Source organism: Lithobates pipiens, unplaced genomic scaffold, assembly GCF_037356315.1.
Source record: "Lithobates pipiens isolate NorthernLeopardFrog02 unplaced genomic scaffold, aLitPip1_a1.2 Scaffold_18, whole genome shotgun sequence".
NCBI lineage: Eukaryota > Metazoa > Chordata > Amphibia > Anura > Ranidae > Lithobates > Lithobates pipiens.
This window is the reverse complement of record NW_027507758.1, coordinates 290,380,688-290,401,319: the sequence shown is the minus strand read 5'-3', so window position 1 is coordinate 290,401,319 and position 20,632 is coordinate 290,380,688. Positions and strand designations below refer to the sequence as shown.

The following is a 20,632-nucleotide window of genomic DNA, read 5'->3' as shown; positions in this document are numbered from 1 at the left end:
TGTTATGAGTTTATATTTTTTTTTTTGTTTGTTTGTTTTGTTTATTTGTTTTTTATTGGTCCAAGCTCTTGTGAGACTAAACCGCCGCTTGCTGAGCCCGTAAAGGGTGATGGCAGGGCTGAGGCAAAGTCCTCACTGTCTGCCTGCGACATGGCGTCAACTAAAAGCAAGGGGGGGTATGTTTTAGGTAAGTTGCAAAGGTAGGAGCGGATAGTTGCGTTGGGTAGATAAGATGAAAGGCGGAAGGAAACAAGAAGAATAGGACAAGGAACGACAGCCATAGTGACAGTTGGTTTGCGCTCGAGCGCTGTTGAGTGTGACTTTAGAAAACTCAAAAGAATGTGTAACAACCGAGGTGAGCCAGGAGGTGACTGGCTAGGTAACCGATAGCTCGGGTGTCAGTCTGTGCTCGGCACAGACTAATGAACCAGAGCGCCCCAGGGCGGACTGGGGTGGGTAGCTGAAGTCTGGTATACTAAGTAGGAATGTTGCGATCTGTAGTTAATTGACGTGGGTTCGGTCTACTAATGCTTGCACTGCCAGCAAGTATGGAGATTAGGCGACCTTGTCTGCGTATTGAAGGCTTGTGCTTCGAAAACAGAGTGAAGTGCACAGAAGTATGTGACAGTTGCTAACGCCTCAGGAGCAGGTCAAATTCTGTATGTGAAGTAAAAATATGTAGTGAAAGAGTGTTTAAGAGAAAGGGGGAATCCCATTGAACTACACACCTGACTTTATGCCCTAGTTGTGAAGTCGACTGGTTGGTGGTCGAGAACTGAGTTGACCGGGAGCCTGTAGTAAGGTGACATGAGAATTTCGTTTTGACGATGGGGATTGCAAAGAGCTGTTTGGGGCAAAGCTGGCCCCCTGGTGAAGATGCAAGCCCTCGACAATGTATTTTTTTTTTTTTTTTTTTTTTTTTTTTGGGAGATACTGTCCAAACCTGGTGCAGGGTGGACTAACTGGTGTTCTAACTGGCCTAAAAGGGGAAAGCGACAGAGAAAACGATGAGCAGCCGTGTTGCTACTGGAGATGATGAGTGGCAGTTTGAGCCATTCGCTGAAATGCTTGCAGCGATTGCAAGGAAGCGGCCTTATTTGAATTATAAATTGAATTATGAGGTGAGAATGAATGAATGAATGAATGAATGAGGTGAACAGCTGTGTTGCTACTGGAGACGATGAGTGGCCGTATTAAGCTATTGCAGAGATGCTTGCAGCGATTTGCAAGAAAGCAGCTTTATTTGAATCTATAAATTTAATTATAAGTGTGTAGGAATGAGGAGAGCAGCCGTTTTTCTACTAGAGATGAGATTTGAAAGGTGAAAGCAATGTTTTGCGGATTTATAAGTGTGTAGGTATGAGGTGAACAGCAGTGTTGCTACTGGAAACGATTGGCAGTTTTGAGCCAAATGCAGAAAAGACTTGCAGCGATTGCAAGAACGCAGCTTTGTTGAAAGGTGAAAGAAAGGTTATAGAGGAAATGTGATTATGTAGGAATGACCGTGCGCAATACTGAGCAAATTGGTGGAGAGAATTGTGTACGATCATGTATGGATAGACTGAGAAGGTCAAATGTAAGTACTGCTGAATTCGTACAGTCGATGTGACTAGTTTGAACTGGGCTATAGCTATGGAATAGTCTGCGAAAGATTTGACTCATTTGAGTCGGTGATGCAACAGGATTCGGCTTGGTTGTTAGAGTTGCGTTTGGCAAGGACTGGAATCGTTGCGCCGACGCTGCGACTAAACTCGAATCCTCCGTAGATGCGACTGAGAGGCTCGTATATGGGATCCGACCGTATCGCTGAGGATATGGCTGGGTTCGGATTGATTGAATTGTGATGGTGGTTGAAGGGGCTGGTGATTGTCAATGATCCGAAACATAGAAGCGAAGTTGCGACTAGATTCGAAACGGCCGTAGATGCGAGGTGACTACGGGGCTCGTATGACAGATCTGCCCGTGTTGCAGATGATATGGCTGGGTTTGAATCGACTAAATGGTGATGGCGGTTGAAGGGGCTTGTGACTGCCAAGGATCCGAAACATAGAAGCGAAGTTGCGACTAGATTTCAAATCGGCCGTAGATATGAGGTGACTACGGGGCTCGTATAACAGATCTGACCGTATTGCCGATGATATGGCTGGGTTCGAATCAACTAAATGGTGATGACGGTTGAAGGGGCTTGTGATTGCCGAGGATCCGAAACATAGAAGCGAAGTTGCGACTAGATTTCGAATCGGCCGCAGATGCGAGGTGAGTAAGGGGCTTGAATGTCGGATTTCACCGCATCGACCGTGAAGTGATCGGCTCGAGTAAACCCGCGTTGGGTAGAAAGGATGAAATACATGAAAGATGACATAGACTTACGGTGGCGTAAGTGCGACTTTGCAAAACGAACATGATAACGTAACTATTGGAGTTTAGAAGAGCGGTAACAACAAAGTCCTACCTGCGACAGCGAGTGTGTAGCGGTCCGAGCGTGGGACAATCGATGAAGATATACGACCGATCTCGAAGGTACAACTACGTGGACATGCAGTGAGTTGGCAGAGTCAGCCTCTGCTATGCATTTGACACGAATCAGCTCAAAAATGTATGAGATGAATCTGATATAAATTGGCAGTAAGGAGTATCTGATACGAATTGGTTGTAGAGTGTATGCCCTTCCTTACTGTGAAACCAAACACCTATCAACCACCCATCCCCCCAGGCTAGTCAAGTGCAGGTAAGACATCAGGTGGGTTTAATTACACCTCAATCAGCCACAGAAACCCATACAAACAATACCTGTTTATCTCAAAAAAGGATGAGAACAGTGAATTTTATAACCAGTGAAGCCTATGGCGAGTGATAACGAGGAACAACTGATAGCGACTCGGCTGTGCCGAACAATGTCGGGACATGAGTGTCAACAACTCAGAGGTAGGTTTTGCAAAAGGGGTGCAGGATAGTAAGCATGATAAGCCGCAAGTTTGCACATGATATGAAAAGATTCGGATACTACTTATCTGCGACCATGAGCGGGAACCGCCGACGAAGACCACGAATGAAGAAGCCGAAGTGCACCTACGATTAGACACCCAGATAGACGACCGTGAGGGAGCTGAGAAGAGCCAGCCCCTTGATGTGCAGTACCTTGCACTGGAACCGACACAGACCGTTGTGGGTGGTCTGATTATATACCCTCCGGGCTCCTCCCATAATTACGGGCCACCATACTGGCCCTCTTATATATATATATATATATATATATATATATACATATATATATATACACTGTGTGTATATATATATATATATATATATATATATATAAATAAAATAAACATTTACATATGTCACTTGTGCCTAAGCAGTACCCTGAAAAACGTACCATTTGTCTGGAATTCCTCCAAAAAATAGCACATCCTGATATGTAAGTGTGCCTAGGTCAGCGATGGCGAATCTTGGCACCCCAGATGTTTTGGAACTACATTTCCCATGATGCTCATGCACTCTGCAGTGTAGCTGAGCATCATGGAAAATGTAATTCCAAAACATCTGGGGTGCCAAGGTTCACCATCGCTGGCCTACTTACTCCTGTTCCTACAGCGCCATAGCTGTATATCAGCAGTTTGAGATCTATGGAACTACTGCCTGCAACTGTTGTCTCAGTAGATTTGGGATATCCTGTGTTGCTCATTTGCTCTCCTTGCTGGAGGCAATATAATGAGGAATCAAAATCCCTGTCCTCACCAAGATGACTGCTTCCACATAGACACACTGGAGTAGATTTACTAAAACTAGGGTATGCAAAATCTGGTGCCGCTCTGCATAGCAACCAATCAGCTTTCAGGTTTTACTGTCAAAGCTTAAACGAACAAGCAAAAATTGGAAGCTGATTGTCTACCATACACAGCTGCACCAGATTGTAGGTACTCTGGTTTTTGTAAATCTCCTCCACTGTGGAATTGATTTACTGAAACTGGAGAGTGTAAAATTCAGTGCGGCTCTGTATAGTAACCAATCAGTTTCCATTTTTTTTTTGTCAAAGTTTAATTGAACAGGCTGAAATTAGAAGCTGATTGGTTACCATGCACAGCTGCACCAGATTTGCACTTTACAGTTTTAGTAAATCAACCCCACAGTGCAGAAGTAGACATAATGCTGGCCATTTATGTGTCGAATTACAATTTTTTTTCGTAAAACAAATTTCTAATCAATGATGGAAGAATCATGTGAGAAATATAATCAACAAAGATATGTGCATGAGCTGTGATCTGAAAGACCTAAAGATTCCTGGATCTGAATTTTCAACATGAGGTGAAACTGAAGGCTTGGTTGTTTGAATTTTGAAATCAATGGTGGCATCATCGGAGTACAAAAAGCACACATTTTTGATTTCTGATTGATAAATCGCTCTGAATTCCACCCATGTATGGCCTGGATTAGTCAGTAAGGCTTCATGTAAACTGGCAGCTCCTAAACTTGAGTTTAGGAGCTTTTGGCATTTTTTTGCCAAAGCTCCTAAACTCAACCCCATAAAAGCTTATGTGTTAATGTATATATAGGCTTTTAGCGGAGTTTAGGAACTGCTGTGTTTAGGTGAGGTTAAACCTCCCTCTTCTGAACGTAGAAGAATTTACATTCACGATAGGAACGTTTTGCCCGTAGGCTGCAGGAAACCACAAAACGTGGCAAAATCCAGCAAAAACGCAGTTTAAGGTTTTGCTGTGTTTTGTGTTTTCCCATGGCCAAGGTAGGTGAGTGTACATGTAGCCTAATGGGGAGAAGATCAGCTGTGGACAATCCCTTGTCACCTCCCATTCTCGCCCTAGGACTTTTCCTGAGCCTCTCCCACCCTATGGGACTCCCTACCCCAATCTGTCCGATTATCTTCTACTCTGTTTGCTTTTAGACCATCCCTGAAAACCCTCCTCTCCAGACAAGCCGATCCTGCCTTTACCTTACAACTGTACTTTTCTCCATCAGCTCATCCCCACCAGTTATTAACTTTTGCATCACTTGGTCCTCCCTCCTAGATTGTAAGCTCTAACAAACAGGGCCCTCTTATTCCTCCTGTATTGAATTTTATTAGAACTGTATTGTCTGGCCTTATGTTGTAAGGCGCTGCACAAACAGCTTGCGCTCCATATAAATCATGTATAATAATAATAACAATATTAGTGATTAGTCCTTTGCCCTCTGCCTGTCATTTTAGAGTACAGCTTCCAGAGTTGTTTGCCTTTAAATAGCATTTAAAGCAAGAAAAAGGAACGTTTCAGTCCACAAGAAAAATTATTTCCAGGCAACAAGGGACATCAATCAGTGAGTTATTATTGCTATTCAGCAAATACTGCAACATTGGTCAACCCAGAATGTCCATTTACTTTCATCAGAGTTTGTGTAACCCACTACAGTTACAATCCAGGGAACTCCTTACAGGTTGATAGAGAAAATTCTGACTGAAGTCTGTTGTGATATTTCTCCACTTCCAATGACACCAATTATTAACACTTTTGAAAATGATTTGAGTCTGATTGGTGGCTTAGTTTGTCAGAGACTTCTTGGTACTGGCAATTTTCCTATTAGGCCTTTTGTGTATGACAGACAGCCAGCAGTGGGTGTGATTGAGCATTACAAGCAGGATCTGTCGGATTGCCACCAGGTTATTGACAAAAAGAGGCTGCCTGTTACAGTACTGCAATGCTGGGTGAAAAACTGAAGCACTAAATTAGTACGCTGTGCTATCTGTATGCATCTGAATGTTGAATTGTTAGTTGCCTAGAGTGATCTAAATACTGCATTCTGTAAGTTATGATGATACGGGGATTGATTTACTAAAGGCAAATAGGCTATTCACTTTGCATGGGTGAATAAGGAAAAACAATGTTGATTTCCATCATTCAATTGTGTGCCAGCAAAATATATACTGTATATACTCAAGTAAAAGCCGACCCGAATATAACCCGAGGCACCTAATTTTACCACAAAAAACTGGGAAAATGTATTTACTCGAGTATAAGCCTAGGGTGGAAAATGCAGCAGCTACTGGACAAAAAATGCTCATCTGCATCCTCACTGTGTCCATTTACAGCCTATCTGTGCCCATTGCCCATCTGCAGCCTCACTGTGCCCACCTGTATCATCAGTGCCCATCTGCAGCCTCACTCTTCCCATCTGCAGCCTCATTATGCCCATCTGCAGCCTCACTGTGACCATTTGCAGCCTTACTGTGCCCATTTGCCACCTCACTGTGCCCACCTGTATCATCAGTGCTCATCTGCAGCCTCATTGTGCCCATCTGCAGCCTCACTGTGCCCATCTGCTGTCTCCCTGTGCCCATCTGCAGCCTCACTGTGTCCATTTGCAGCCTCATTTTGCCCACCTGTACCTTTGATAAAAACAACTGCTGGTGTCTCCCGCTGTGTCATGCAGTCTTAACTGTTCAGTGGTCATCCACTGTAACAAAGCCCCACCTCCTCCTTGTCCGTGATAGACAGTGCTGCCCCGCCATCAGAAATGATCGCCGCCTCTCAGACCTCATATCAAAGCTCCAATAAACATTACAGGACTGAGTGAAGTCCTAGGCTCCTCCTCGGTTCTGACATGTCATATGACACATATGAGAAAAGAAGTCCTGCCAGGTGCTGATGCTTCTGAGGTCTGGTGAGTGAATTTTACAGGAAAGGCGGGCATTTGTGCTGTGGGGGAGTTTAGCTTAGGGGTGTAGATGTTTGTACTGGAAAATTCGTATTTTAGCTTACGGGGGGAGGTATATGTGTTCTCCTGACTCCTCTCCTCCGCACTGTGAGTTATGTAGTACTGACCTCTGCAATGTGTTATGTACTCCTTCACGATCCCCCCCCCCCCCCCGTGACTTCACCATTAATATCAACAACCCAACCATTGGTCCCTCCACACATGCCAGGGTCCTGGGTGTAATCCTTGACTCTGACCTCCCCTTCAGCCCCCATATAAATCCTGCCGCCTTCACCTCCGCAACATCTCCAGAATTCGACCCTTCCTGACTAATGACACCACAAAGCAACTCGTTCACTCCTTGATTATTTCCCGCCTTGACTACTGCAACTCTCTCCTTAATGGCCTACCCTTAAGCAGGCTATCCCCCCTTCAGTCTATTATGAATGCTGCTGCTAGACTTATACACCTCACTAATCATTCCGTGACTGCTGCCCCTCTCTGCCAATCCCTTCACTGGCTGCCCCTACCCCACCGTGTAAAATTCAAAATGCTAACCATAACATACAAAGCCATCCACAACATCGCCCCCATCTACATCACCACCCTCATCTGCAGATATCGCCCAAATCGTCCCCTCCGCTCCTCTCAGGACCTCCTGCTTTCTAGCTCCCTTGTTACCTCCTCTCACGCTCGCCTTCAAGACTTCTCCAGAGCCTCTCCCATCCTCTGGAACTCCCTGCCCAAGTCTGTCCGATCAGCCCCTACCCTGTCCACCTTTAGGAGTTCCCTGAAAACTCATTTATTCAGGGAAGCCTATCCCACACCCACCTAACTGTCCCCGAGCCACCCCCATCAAATCATTCTCTGCAGCTATTACCTTTTGTACCACCACCCCATCCCTTTAGAATGTAAGCTCTACGAGCAGGGCCCTCCTGTACCTTTTGTATTGTACTGTAATTGTGTTGTCCCCCCTATACATTGTCAAGCGATGTGAAAACTGTTGGCGCTATATAAATCGTGAATAATAATAATAATGTACTACTGACCTCTGCACTGTGTTATGTACTACTAACCTCTGCACTGTGTTATGTACTACTAACCTCTGCACTGTGTTATGTACTACTAACCTCTGCACTGTGTTATGTACTACTAACCTCTGAACTGTGTTATGTACTACTGACCTATGCAATGTGTTATAACTTAAAGAATTAAAAAAAACAGAAACCTGTGCCCTGTGTGCTACATACTACCGACCCCTGTGCTCTGTGTTACATGCTACTGAAAATTGTTTAAAAAATCTACAATATAAAAAAAAAATTAAATAGTGATGACCTGAAACCATAATATTTTATGGGCCTCTGATATTTACCTACTACTTATGCCTAAAGATTCTAATAATCAGCGCTTATATTTCTAAACGCATTCTTAAAATCTAATATAAAAGCGTCAACATAGAAAAGTAAAGTGACAAATTACCTTATATGGGGTAATGAAGGATTCAATGGGCGAAAGTTCCCCGTTAGGCCCTCACGTTTGCGAATTCAGATGTCAGCATCCCACACTGATGACATGATATTCCCACCTCTTACGAACCTTTCATGAATGAAGAATAACATACATTTTTTTACTACATTTTAAAGAGCAAACTGATAATAAACGGATGTTAAACTGCAAAATAATTGCATAATAAAAAATAAAAAGCTGTACATTGGGAATGAATCTCAGTCACAGTTAAATATGTGCAATGATTTGATAAACCATCTGTCCTCATGTTTTGAGACTAGAAATATAAATAATGCCCTTTTTATAATGTACTGTATTTATTATATCACTCACTTTTTCACCAGGAAAATCGGGTGCAAATAGCATGTGCATGTTATACGGCAATACTTCAATTTTAGCTGCCTCGGAAGGGACAGGGAGGGGGGCTGGACGAGCGCCGTCAGATTACATACAGTGAGAATCTCCTGTTTACTTGGCGGCCTCTGTAATAGGAAGTCCATTTTCCTGGGCCGCCATTGAACCACTGTGCTGTCTATCATAACAGATTCTCACTGTATGTAATCTGTCGGCGCTCATCCTGTCCCCCTCCCTGTCCCCTCTAGGCTGCAGATGGGCATCGATCAGGCTGCATTGATGGCAATGTTGAGGCTGCATTGATGGCAATGTTGAGGCTGCTGTATTGATGGCAACAATGAGGCTGCTGCATTGATGGCACTTGTGAGGCTGCATTGATGAAACTTGTGAGGCTGCAGATGGGCATTGATCAGGCTGTACTGTGGGCAATGGTGAGGCTACAGATGGGCACTGACCCTTATTTTGCTTCAAAGTTCCTTATTTAAAATTTTTTTTTTTTCCTGAAACGTCCCTTTTAAAATGAACGTGCGTGTTATACACCGATAAATACGGTACAGGCATAACCCACTTTTAAGTACGCAATGGGGTTTATTTACTATCGCTGGAAAGTGCAAAATCAGGCTCCCTTCTGCACAGAAACAAATGAGCTTCTAACCTAAACTTGTTTAATTACGCTTTGGTAATAAAACCTGGAAAATTTGTTTCTATACAGAAGTGAGCCTGATTTTGCACTTTTTCAGCTTTAGTAAATAAACCCCATTGCGTACTTAAAAGTGGGGTATGCCTGTATTTTGTTTTAGTGTACTACTTTAGTGTTTACCTATAAGTATGTACTTTCTCTAGAGAACAGTGGACCTGTAAGCGGATTACATATGACCCTAGTAAAGTGACACATACAGCTAATATAAGGCTAATATAATAGTGTCTTAAATGAAACTCACCTATGACAGCCAATTATACACAAAGCATTTATAGTAAATTATTAATGAATAAGCTTTCAGCAATATCCATGCTCCAAAATAAATTACATTATATGATGGCAGGAAATAGAATAGCCAAACTAGCTAAGCGGGATTTCTGCCTGTTACTATTTTCCACACAGCCCCTGTTTATTAAAGATGAATTCTAGGTATGGATTTTATTGCATTTTACATTGGCCCCGCTTGGACTAATGTAAGTATGCATATGCCACACCTCTGGGATTGCACCATAGTAGGCACTGCTGCAGTCTTCCAGGTCCTGTGCCACCTGGCTTCCCTGCCGCCTAGTAACCACAGGGGGTGGCTTGGCTACCATTCACAGAAAGTCTTGCATTTTTTTCAATGAATAAAAAGCATTCTCTGATTGGACAAGATAGAGATGCTGAAATTTAGCTTTAAGACCACGTCCACATGCACACAGGCCACCTGCATTAAACAAAAAATTTTAAGCCCCATTCACATGTGCGTTTATGCACAGACTATGAATTTCTGTCGGTAACTCAGTGGGAAGACCCACACGATGCTATAAAAGGCTGACAAGCCTCCATGGCTATTCGTTGGCTAGTTGGATGCAATCAAACATGCAGTGATCAACAGTGGATGATAGGCCCAGGACACAAACTGTCTGCCTTCAGGGTCGATCATCCACAAGTAATCGCTGCATGTTCGATTACACATGAATGGCTGCAGGCGCTGTCACTATCTCCTTACTTTGTATTGGGTTTCCCACCCACAGCTGTTTGTATAAATCCCACTGAGTCTCCCACAGGAATTATAGTATTTCCTTAAACACATGTGAGTACGAGGCCTTATGTTTCCCAGATCACTTTTTCCTGTGTTTGGATGTTCTTGGGTTCAGCTGCAATTACTTATTTATTTAACCACATTTACCAGGCCACAGAAATTTCTAATTTTCTGTAGCTAGACTCAATGTACCTAGATGCAGCTCTGAATGTCTAGGTATGCATTCAGCCACAGCAAGGCATTTACGATAGGAGTACTTTACTACTTTACTGCAAAAAAAAAAAAAAAAGAAAAAACAACAAACTCACAACTGTATCCTTTTGAATTGTCTTACATACGCTGAATTATTTTATTATTATTTTTCACACAATATATACCATATACTTTAAAGGAAACAAAGTTTATGCTCTTTGTGTATATATATATATATATATATATATATATATATATATATATATATATATATATATATATATATATATATATATATATATATATATATATAAAACAAACTCACAACTGTATCCTTTTGAATTGTCTTACATACACTGAATTATTTTAATTGTTCACACAATATATACCATATACTTTAAAGGAAACAAAGTTTATGCTCTTTGTGTATATATATATATATATATATATATATAAAACAAACTCACAACTGTATCCTTTTGAATTGTCTTACATACACTGAATTATTTTAATTGTTCACACATTAGATACCATATACGGTACTTTAAAGGAAATAAAGTTTATGCTCTTTGTGTGTGTGTGTGTGTGTGTGTGTGTGTGTGTGTGTGTGTGTGTGTGTGTGTGTGTGTATATATATATATATATATATATATATATATATATATATATATATATATATCATACATTTTTGATTTTTAAGGTAATACGTATTTTCTGATGGAATTAATATAAAAGTAAAACACAAGAAAAACATACATTAAACAAAGCACTCATAATAGGAAATTTTGCCCACCAGCCAACATGAGTAACTTCAGCCAATTCACATAGAACCCCCCGTCAATGAACATGAGTACCCAAGCCAATGCAAGTGAGTAACCTCAAGGTACTTGAGCACATCAACCAATGCACATGAGTAACTTCAAACAATGCACATATGTACCCTCATGCAAAGCACATGAGTAACTTGAAACAAAGCACATGCATAGCCTGAGAGTACCCTAGCCAATGCATATAAGTAGCCCCAGTAAATTAACATGAGTACCCCCATAGAACGTACTGGAGTGAATACATCCAATTCACATAGGTACCCCCACTCAACGAACATTGGTGACCCACGCCAACATATATGATTAACTTCAGCCAGTTTACATGAATAGCCCCAGTCAACGAACCTGAAATCCCAAGCCGATGCAAATGAGTAAACCAAAGCCATTGCAAATTAGTAGCCTAAAGGCACAAATGTGTACCCATCCAAGGCACATGAGCAACTTCAAGCAATGCACACGGTTGCTCTCAGTCACTGCACATGAGTAACTTTAAGGAAGTGCGACTTGTCATGCAACTTTGGACATCAAAGTCGCATGATAAATCAGGATCCATTTTTTTCAATGGCACCCATTCAAATCGGTGCGATTTAAAGTCACAGCAACTTTGAAAAGGTGCCTGCACTACTTTGATGTGACTTTTGATGTGACCTGGATCCAGAGAGTTTAAAGTAGGATCAAAGTTTCACTCAAAGTTGAACCTATTGCTGAGGCTCTCAGGAGTTCGGCTGAGGTCCGTGGTCTTCGGGTGGGCTGGCTGGAGGAGAGAGTGGCTCTCTATGCAGATGATCTGCTGCTTTTTTTGAACGATCCTGGTGACTCTTTGCGGGGCGCACTCGAGATTATGGATGCCTTCTCTGTCTTCACCGGGTTGAAGGTGAATTGGCATAAGTCTCAACTCTTCCCGGTGGACGAGGGGGCCAGGACCTCTCCATCCTCTACCACGCTTCAGTGGGTGGATAGGTTTACCTATTTGGGTATTATTATCTCAAGAGAGAGCAGGGACTTTGTTCGGCTCAAACTTGAACCTGTACTGGTAGGGATCAAGTCCAAATTGAAGGCGTGGGGCAATCTTCCCCTCTCCCTTATAGGTCGCATTAACCTTCTTAAAATGAAGATTCTCCCCAAACTTACGTATATTTTTAGGAACTCTCCGCAATGGCTGACTAAAACCTTCTTTAACTCCCTGAAGCAACTTTTCCTCTCCTTCATTTGGGGCCCCAAGTCCCCTAGATTCCGATACACCACTCTCACCAGGCCTGTGGGTAATAGGGGGTTGGCTCTTCCTGATTGCCACAAATATTTCTTAGCTACTCAGCTCGTAACCGCCCACTGGTGGTTGCGGCCGGACCTGACCAATGCTGCAACGGTCCTGGAGGCAGCTATAGTGGGGTCTCTGGAGGCCCTGAGGGGGTTGATATTCAGGGGGCTAAAAACTCCTCACTGCCTCACCCCTTCTATGCGCACCACTATCAGGGCGTGGAAGGTGGGGGAGGTGCTGAGGGCATCACTGCCGAACTCCTGGTCTCCCCACACCCCCTTGTGGCTGAATCCTAACCTTCCGCAGTTCAATACCGTCCCGGACCCGCAGGCCTGGGCCAAATATAAAATACTGACTCTTGAACATGTCATCACTAACGGGGAACTTACTCCCTTTCATATACTACGCACTAAATTTAATGTGCCAGCGTGGGCCCATTTCCGATATCTCCAAATAGCTCATGCATATCGATGTCAATTTTTGGGTCAGCCGGTTGTGTTAGAATACTCTGAGCTTGAATCCATCCTTCGGGTAAAAGACCTGGAGAAACCCATGTCTCAGATTTATGGGTCCCTGCTGGTTGCTGCCGTCCCCGAGCTGTCCTCCCTCCGCAGGAAATGGGTGGGGGACATACCGGAGTTAGATGACGACGACTGGAGGGAGGTTTGGGACTTCCCATGCTCCCCTTTGGTATCAGCCAGGGACAAACTGGTCCAATACAAAATTGTTCACAGGGGCCCATTATACGCCCCACAGATTGCATCAAATGTCGCCAATGCTTTCCTCGGCGTGCTGGCGATGCTCCTATCAGCCGGGAGACTTCATTCACATTTTCTGGACTTGTCCAGCGATTGAAGGTTACTGGAAGGAGGTTCTCATGGTGATAGACAAGACCCCTAAGATTAGTATCCCTTATGACCCTAAATATTGCCTGCTGGGGCTGGTGGAGCAGATGTCGATCCTCAGAGCTAGGAAAACACTTATATCCTTGTTATTGTATTATGCACGAAAGGCCATCACCATGACCTGGAAGCAATCGTCTCCCCCTTCTATCAAATTCTGGAAAAACCTGGTGAATGCTAGTTTACCCCTCTATAAGGCCACCTACTCGAGCAGGGGTTGCCAGAAAAAATTTGAGAAGGTGTGGACCTGCTGGTTGGATGATGACACTACGGCAACTGATGTAGTGTTTACTCCATAATTCCTCATTAAGGTCATAGTGGGACGATAGGTTGACCCAAATGTTACTATGATATTCTGTCCTGTATATATAACATGTAGCGTGAATACCTCCTGTAATACCCTCTCCCCACATTGGGGTATAGCTAGTTAAGGTTGTGGTTGTTTTAAGTTGCCCTGCTGCGGCCTGTTGCTGCATCGGGAACAGATTGTATGTTATGAGAATGTGTCCTTATGTGGCCGGTTGCTGCATTTGGAGGATGGCCCCTGCGTGGGCAATGTTTGGCCCCTGCGTGGGCAATTTGTATTCCTATGAAAACTCAATAAAAAAAGATTTAAAAAAAAAAAAAAAAAGTTTCACTCAAAGTTGCATCAAAGTCACGCTGGAAATCTTGAGACTTTGGAGTCACACTAGTGTGAAAGGAGCCTAAACAAAGCATATACATACCCTGGGCCAATTCACAGGAGTATTCCTACCAATGCACACGAGTACCCTATCCAATGCATAAGAGTAATTACAGTCAATGCACCTGAGTTACCCCAGGTAATGAACATGAATAAACCCAACTAATGCAAGAGGAACCTTATCTAATGTAAGAGTAACCCCAACTAATGCACATAAGTAACCCCAGCCAATGCCCATGAGTACTGCCACCAATGCACATGAGTAGCCTAGCCAATTCATATGAGTAAGTACAGCCAATGCACATAAGTTACCCCAGATAATGCACATAAGTAACCCCAGCCAATGCCCATGAGTACTGCCACCAATGCACATGAGTAGCCTAGCCAATTCATATGAGTAAGTACAGCCAATGCACATAAGTTACCCCAGATAATGCACATAAGTAACCCCAGCCAATGCCCATGAGTACTGCCACCAATGCACATGAGTAGCCTAGCCAATTCATATGAGTAAGTACAGCCAATGCACATAAGTTACCCCAGATAATGCACATGAGTAACCCCAGATAATGCAAGAAAAACCCCATCTAAAGTAAGCTAATGCACATAAGTAAGCCCAGCCTAGGCCAAGAGTACTGCCACCAATGCACATGAGTACACTAGCCATTGCATATAAGTAACTACAGTCAATGTACATGAGTAACCCCACCCAACGTGCACAAATTACCCAGTTAATGCATATGTGTTACCCCAGCTAATGCACGTGTAACCCCCAACTAATGCACATAAGTAACCGCAGCCAATGCGTACAAATAACCCAGATAATTCATATGTGTAACCCCAGCTAATGCACACAAGTCCATTTGAGTCTGAGAAAATTGAGAAAACACATCTCACATATGAAGACCAACCCCTCTTCAGTTGGATACGGTCAAATAACCTGAAGGGGCCTGAGTTGGGAATAGAATTCTCTTTTAATTGTGTTTTTGTTATTGTTCTATACTGGTACAACATTAATAATGCCTTTGCATATGCTAATACAAAAAAGGAATAAAAGTCATTTTGCTTAAAAATCATAATCGGAATAGTAGGAATACCTACTGTGAAGTCTGTTACGGTTTGCATTGTCATGAACCAAACACAGAACACAAGATATCTAATAAAAGGATCTCATGCTGCAGTTCCATAGGAACATGTAATAAATCAGATCCACTGTTAGGATGCAGGAATGGCAAAAAGGCATTAAAACGTATTAGTGTACAAAGACAAACGCTGTTGTTCCTATAAAGCAATCCAGATCCTCTTGTGGTATAGGGTAAGCTAGCGGAAAAAGCGATGAAAATGATCTTTCCTTTTAACTTAGAAAATAGTCAGTAGAATAGCACTTAGATTATAGGAACCGAGGGAACATAATTCATTAGCACCTCAGTGACCTATGCAAGGTAATTTCAGATCTCATTAGTCCATAAAGCACAATCAAAATCACATCCCATTATCACGGCCGCCAGTAGCTATCACCGTCTCCATTTCTGCGGCAGGAAAATAAATAGCTTTATTTATATGTGAACAAATGACATTTGCTTTGTCATCCTCACTTCATACATCACAGTGGCATCCACCCAGCATTCTTCCATGTAGCGAGAAAATGATAAAAACCCATCAAATCACCACATTTCATTAACTTTTCCCCCCGACCGGTTCAGCCTGTGTTCATTGGACACTGTTTCAATAGGAAAAAAAAACACATCGCCTCACCTTGTAATGCTTCATGCCAGAAAAGATTTGTGTATTGTAATCCGTCATTCAAATCAGAGCCGAGTAGCCTGCTCCTATGTACCGATAATAAACGATGCAGGACATGTCTTCACTTCCTGTTCCTTTCATCAGACACTCGCTATTTCCTACAATAGAATTCCCTCTGTATTTAAGGGAAACCTGGCTTCATGTTGAACGCCATCGCAGTCTACTAGGGGGTGCCAATGCCATGTGTCAGGAGGAAATAAAACAACGAATTAGCAGTCTGCAGCAGGCCGAGGCTGGCTGAATGTGCCTAATCTGCAGATTTGCCTGACATTTCCTCAGAGGACACTGTGCTATTTGTTACAAAGATTTTGCTGCAGTCCCTTTAATCGACAAACAGAGGAATTGACAAATGCTGCACAAAAGAACGCAGAGATTGCCGCTAAGCTCTCGGCCACCCGGGCCTCTAAGCATGTGAGGGATTTATGCTGGCGATTTCTACAGCAGCTTGTCTACTCCATTGTGTCCATTTGTATCAGTAAAAATATATTTTATGACTTTTTGCATTCATCAAAACGCACATATTCTGACCAAAACAGTTTAACGTATTTTCAGACGTTTGTATGGAGGGGCACGTGCTGCACTATGAACATGAAAATAATAATCATAAGGATTTTTTTTTTTTATGGCCCTGGCTGTAAGGCCTCGCTCACACATGTTTTTACCACCCCGATTGCCAACAAGGCAGCCGGAGGGGGTCATGTGCTTGCTGCTGTTGGTTTGTGGCTGCGGTAAATTTAACTTGGTTTGTCAAGTTTGACAGGCGGCTCCACCTGTGGACTCGTTCGCTTGGCTTACGGCTGTGCTGCGTTAGTTCCATGCAAAATCCTCGCTTGAAAACTTTTTTCAAAGAATCACCTCGCACTCCTCCTGAAAGCCTAAAACCCACTCTACCAAAGGCTCTACCTCCCTCTAAAAAGTGACTGATTTTCAGAGACTGCTGCCATGCCAACCTAGCCTTAAAGTGGTTGTAATCCTCAGATATGAAATATGTGTACATGTCTGAATTAGGAGCAATAAGTGTAATTTCCATCTGCTGCTTCGTTCCTTTGCTACCAGCATAAATCACTTCTGACAAGTTTTCCTGACACCAAGAGAAAAATGGTGACAGGGGAGGGACCTCCAGCTGACTGACAGCCTTTGCTCTGTTCCTGTGTTCTGTGTCAATGAGGGGGTGTCTCTTCCCTTCAATCAACTGTCAGAGCTCTCCTCACTGAGCAATGCAGAGTATAACTTCAGTTCTTCACTACTCCTACTTTTTTTTCCTGACAGCTCAGATAAGCATTATAAATTCTGCACTTTGAGCAGATATAGAAAAGAGAAGACTGCAATTAAACAGATACAACGTACCGTATGCAGAAGGATTTGTTTTTTGTCTTTGTATCAATGGAGGCTAGGCACTTCACTGGGTATATGTAATGCCACATACACACGACCAGACTTTCCAGCAGAAAAGGTCTGACTGTCTTCCCAACGGACTTTCGACAGAGTTACGACAGACTTCCAAAATGAACGGACTTGCCCACACACTAATGGACTAAAGTCTGTTCAAAAGTCTGTTCGTTTTGAACGTGATAACGTATGACGGGACAAGTAAAGGAAGTTCAATAGCCAGTAGCCAATAGCAGCCCTTGCGTCATATTTGGTCATATTTGGTCCGTCAGACCAGCATACAGACGAACAGTTTTCCCGATAGGATTTGAAACATGTTCTATTTCTAGGTCCGTCTGAATTTTTTAAAGAAAAACGATCGGACTATCCTCCACAGGATCGGACTATCCGACGGAATGATTCCGTCTGACCTATTCTGCAGGAAAGTCCAGTCGTGTGTACGTGGCATAACAGTAGATCTTGGACTCTTATGGATACAGTTGATTTGGAGTCTACATCAGTTTTTTTTTTTATATACATCTGACAGAAAATACCAAAAACTGTTGCCAAAACAGGAAGAAAGAAGATCTCCTCTAGAGATTCAGTGCATCTGGAAAGTATTCACAGCGCTTCACTTTTTCCACATTTTCTTATGTTACAGCTTTATTCCAAAATGGATTCAATTCATTATTTTCCCTTAATATTCTACAAACAATACCCCATAATGACAACGTAAAAGAAGTTTGTTTGAAATCTTTGCAGATTTATTAAAAGTAAAAAATGAAAAAATCCCATGTTTATAAGTATTCACAGCTTTTGCCATGACACTGAAAAATGAACTCAGGTGCATCCTGTTTTTACTGATCATCCTTAAGATGTTTGTACAACTTGATTGGAGTCTACCTATGCAAAATTCAGTTGACTAGACATGATTTAGAAAGACACACACCTGTCTATATAAGGTCCCACAGTTAACAGTGCATGCCAGAGCACAAACCAAGCCATGAAGTCCAAGGAATTGTCTGAAGACCTCCGAGACATGATTGTATCAAGGCACAAATCTGGGGAAGGATACAGAAAAAATTCTGCAGCATTGAAGGTCTCAATAAGCACAGTGGCCTCCATCATCCATAAATGGAAGAAGTTTGGAACCAGTGGGCCACCCGGCCAAACTGAGCAATTGGGGGAGAGGGGCCTTAATCAAGGAGGTGACAAAGAACCCGATGATCACTCTGACAGAGCTCCAGCGTTTCTCCGTGAAGAGAGGAGAACCTTCCAGAAGAACAACTGTCTCTGCAGCCCTCCACCAATCAGGCCTGTGTAGTAGGGTGGTCAGACGGAAGCCACTCCCCAGTAAAAGGAGCATGACAGCCTGCCTGGAGTTTTCCAAAAGGCACTTAAGGTCCGGTTCACACCGCTGCGGGTGAGAGATCCGGATGTGATTTGCATCGCACTGCAGTGCAAATCACATCCGATCTCCGTAGCGATGCGAGTTCAGCCATACAGATAGTATGGCTGAATTCGCATCGCTCCCGCAGCAAACTCGCACGGGACCCTTTTTTTGGTCCGCAGCAGAATTCCTGTGCGAGTGTGCAGATCGCACTGCGATATGCGGACGGATCTGGGGGTGTCATTAACATATCATTGACACTCCCAGCAGTCCGCATAGGGCAGTGTGAACTGCCGGCGGGAGGCATGCGATGCGGGAAAACGCCGCGGATTCGCGGCGTTCCCGCATCGCTATGGTGTGAACCCAGCCTTAAGGATTCTCAGACCACGAAAGACTAAATTCTCTGGTCTGATGAAACAAAGATTGAACTCTTTGGCCTGAATGGCAAGCGTCATATCTGGAGGAAACCAGGCACCGCTCATCACCTGGCCAATACCATCCCAACAGTGAAGCATGGTGGTGACAGCATCATGTTGTGGGGATGTTTTTAAGCGGCATGAACTTGGAGACTAGTAAGGATTGAAGGAAAGATGAATGCAACAATGTACAGAGACATCCTTGATGAAAACCTGTTCCAGACCACAGAGCACTCAGACAAGGGTGACAGCTCATCTTCCAACAGGATAATGACCCTTTTTACAAATTTGCAAAGATTTCAAGCAAACTTCTTTCACGTTGTCATTATGGATATTGTTTGTAGAATTTTGAGAAAAATAATGAATCCATATTGGAATAAGGCTGTAACATAAAATGTGGAAAAAGTGAAGCGCTGTGATTTGAGTAATTCAAAAGACCACACATGTAGATTGCCACTATCCCTTGATAATATATGAAATAACCTCAAAAGGTGGGATTTTATGGGCAATAAAAAATATATACATATAAAAACATTCACATATAAAAAAAAATAATTATTGTAGAAAAATTGTATTAAAAGGTCTCGTGTTGATTATACAAAACATCATAGTGAAGCGCTGTGAATACTTTCCGAATGCACTGTATGTACAGCCATATTCACTAAAAGGTGAAAAGTTTGTACGTCTTGCTTTGGCCTGCTTTGTATGCTAATTGTTTTCCAGTTGCACTTGATTCACTAAAATTTTAGCCCTCTGATGTCATCAAAAGCTAATGTTTTATTTTCATGCAAAAAAATTATGTGCAAACAGATTTTCTTGCAAATTACTGTTAAAGCAGAACTAAGGACTGCAAAGCCTCTGCTCTAACAGTCTGGCACCTGCAAGGTCCCTTGGCTGCACAGGCATCTTCTCCCTTGCTTCTTCTACATATCAATCTTCAGCCGTATTAATTGGCCAGTGCAGGATTAGGTAACACCCACGCATGCACAGTAGTTCAGTCATCGCGGCACACAGGCACTGTAACAGGAATGTAAACTGAGCTGCACATGCACAGCTCAGTGTAACTTTCAAAGAAGACTGCAAACAGATAGGTATGTTTATTTTTTGAAGAAGAGACATGCGATGCTTGCGATTTGCTTAATTTAGACTTTAGTTCCCCATTGGGTGCTGATTCATCAGTTATTTTTAGGTGTTAGTGGGTGTTCTAGTGTAAAATAGAGATCAGGTTCTTCTGCTGAAAACAGGTAATATTTAGCTGTTTGGTAGAGGAACAAGTGTTATTATTCCCTGCCTGTGCAGTTGGAAGATTTAATTCTTGATTTATAAATTTTAAATTTTAAATAGAGCTGCCCGTTCCAATGTTATAAAAAAAATAAACGTGAAAGTGTGTATGTGGTGAACCACGCTCCCTATATACCGCAATATAGAGTGCAAATGAAACTGTATAACCACCCGATTCACTCCCATGGAAAATTAAAGTGGTTGTAAACCCTTTACAACTACTTTAACCTACAGGTAAGCCTAGA

At 42.7% G+C, this 20,632-nt stretch overlaps 1 protein-coding gene across 5 annotated transcripts in view; it reads right to left on the bottom strand.

The window, feature by feature from the left end:
• Positions 1–20,632, bottom strand: part of FYN (FYN proto-oncogene, Src family tyrosine kinase) — a 269,661-nt gene that overhangs the window by 192,002 nt on the left and 57,027 nt on the right. For 4 of the 5 annotated variants that reach the window (XM_077487103.1, XM_077487102.1, XM_077487100.1 and 1 more), the window contains one exon: positions 8,164–8,280. The gene's annotated coding sequence lies outside the window, so the exon portion shown is untranslated. Of the gene's footprint in view, positions 1–8,163; positions 8,281–15,884; positions 16,032–20,632 lie in introns of those variants that run through there. The other variant, XM_077487101.1, reaches the window with a different exon arrangement.